This window comes from Penaeus chinensis, chromosome 15 (genome assembly GCF_019202785.1).
Source record: "Penaeus chinensis breed Huanghai No. 1 chromosome 15, ASM1920278v2, whole genome shotgun sequence".
NCBI classification, from domain to species: Eukaryota; Metazoa; Arthropoda; class Malacostraca; order Decapoda; family Penaeidae; genus Penaeus; species Penaeus chinensis.
Window position 1 is genome coordinate 5138784 of NC_061833.1, and position 2500 is coordinate 5141283.

A 2500-nucleotide genomic window follows, 5' to 3' on the forward strand; every position below is an offset into this window, starting at 1 on the left:
TCGCAACACCACGCGCGGTAGTAATAATGCTGAAAAAATAACTCTTGACAACACGTTGATCTTTTTGACAACACGGCCGGATTTCTGACATACCGGAACTTCTAATTATATTAAGGAATTTCAGACATTTCAAAATATTTGACAGGATCTAACAACATGCCTGATTTTCCGAGCTAGTGGACCGAAATAAGAGTGGGTGACGATAACCAGTATACAGATGGACAAATACATAGACGGATTAAATGGATTAGAATATGAAAAAAAAAAAAAAATAGATAAACGAATAAATACAAAAAGAAAATCATAAATAATATAAACACTAACAAAAAATGCACGTAAATATACAATAACCACATCAAAAAAATCACATAAATGCCAATGAAACTAAAAATCATAAATTCTCCAATCGATAAACGCAAACCTCTTCTCGGGCCGAGTGTGCAACCTCTTCAAACCGAGCTCGCGTCAGATGAGTGTGTTAACCGGAATTTTTGGAATCCTTACTTTCCATTATTACATCATTTGTCTAATTGGCTTATATTTTCCTCCATATTTTTTTAATGAAATTCATTAAACTATAATGGCAACAATAAAGCCATAATAAAATCTGTATCCAGTGTAGGTTACCAATAAAGCCGAAATATGAGAAAGCGATATCGACTTCAAACGACTTTAATCCTCGAGAAAACGAGGAAAAAGAAAGAGAAAAAGAAATCAAGGCTGATGAGATTTTGAGAATGCAAACAATACGACACTATTCAAGAGGACCAGGAGAGGGAGGGAGGGAGGGAGGGAGGGAGGGAGGGAGGGAGGGAGGGGGGGGGAGAGAGAGAGAGAGAGAGAGAGAGAGAGGGGGGGGGATGATAGAGAGAGAGAGAGAGAGAGAGAGAGAGAGAGAGAGAGAGAGAGAGAGAGAGAGAGAGAGAGAGAGAGAGAGGGGGGGGGGGATGAGAGAGAGAGAGAGAGAGAGAGAGAGAGAGAGAGAGAGAGAGAGAGAGAGAGAGAGAGAGAGAGAGAGAGAGAGAGAGAGAGAGAGAGAGAGAGAGAGAGGAGAGAGAGAGAGAGAGAAGAGAGAGAGAGAGAGAGAGGGGGGGGGGTTGATAGATAGAGAGAGAGAAAGAGAGAGAGGGGGAGAGAGAGAGAGAGAGAGAGAGAGAGAGAGAGAGAGAGAGAGAGAGAGAGAGAGAGAGAGAGAGAGAGAGAGAGAGAGAGAGAGAGAGAGCGAGCGAGAGAGAGCGAGAGAGCGAGAGAGAGCGAGAGAGAGAGAGAGAGAGAGAGAGAGAGAGAGAGGGAGGGAGGGAGGGGGGAGGGAGGGAGGGGAGAGAGAGAGAGAGAGAGAGAGAGAGAGAGAGAGAGAGAGAGAGAGAGAAGAGAGAGAGAGAGAGAGAGAGGGAGAGAGAGAGAGAGAAAGAGAGAGAGGGGGGAAGGGAAAGGGAAAGGGAGAGGGAGAGGGAGAGGGAGAGGGAGAGGAGAGAGAGAGAGAGAGAGAGAGAGAGAGAGAGAGAGAGAGAGAGAGAGGAAGAGAGGAGGGGTGAGAGAGGGAGAGAGGGAGAGAGGGAGAGAGAGAGAGAGAAAGAGAGAAAGAGAGAGAGAAAGAGAGAGCGAGAGAAAGAGAGAGAGAGCGAGAGAGAGAGAGAGAGAAAGTGTGTGGGGCAAAAAGAAAGAGCAAGACAGTGAAAACAAAGCAGCCCAAAAAATAAAATAATAAAAATAGATAAAAAACAGACCTCGCCTCGTAAGACAGTCCCGAGTCGAGTGCCTTTGAATCCGGCTTCAAGTGTACAAAAGGCGCGCGGTCCTCCTGGTTCCTACGCCATTGATCGAGGCTTAATGTAGAAACTCAGTCGGCGTCTTGACCTCGCCCTGCGTCTGTCCTTCCGCTAGGAGCTGATTATATTGCGGATCGAGATAATATAACTAATCCGAATTACGTTAACACTGAAATTGAAGTGAACTGACAGCTCCGTCCTGCATCTGCCCTTCCTCTAGTTCCTGAATATATTGATGAAGATCGTAATGTATCAATAATTTTAATAATATTTATAATTTAATTGGACTCTACGTTAGAAAATACAGTCGCCTTAACCTCGTTCAACTTTATTATAATTTCTAAATATGAGTAACGGTAATGTTTTTGTTTTTTCTTTCTTTCTATCTTTCTTAATGCTACAATACATACAATACTGCAGTGGCCTGAACTCATGGAGTATGAAGGTGGGGAGTCATGCCACATCATGGCGCATAACATTGCATCCATCACTTCATCTGTCTCCTTTAGCTTCTGAATGCTGTAGCGCTATCAATAATTTGAATAATAACGACATAACAAGAACAAATCGACAGTAATAGCAACCGACCCGTTTACATGAGGAGCAAAATGGGTATTGTGCCTCTCCCGTTTTACTGCTTTTCGTGTATTAATATGTCGTTTAAGTCCTGCGGCTTTCTTTCCTTCTTTCTTCCTTTCTTCGGTTCGTGTGCATGTGTGTGTGTGCGCGTG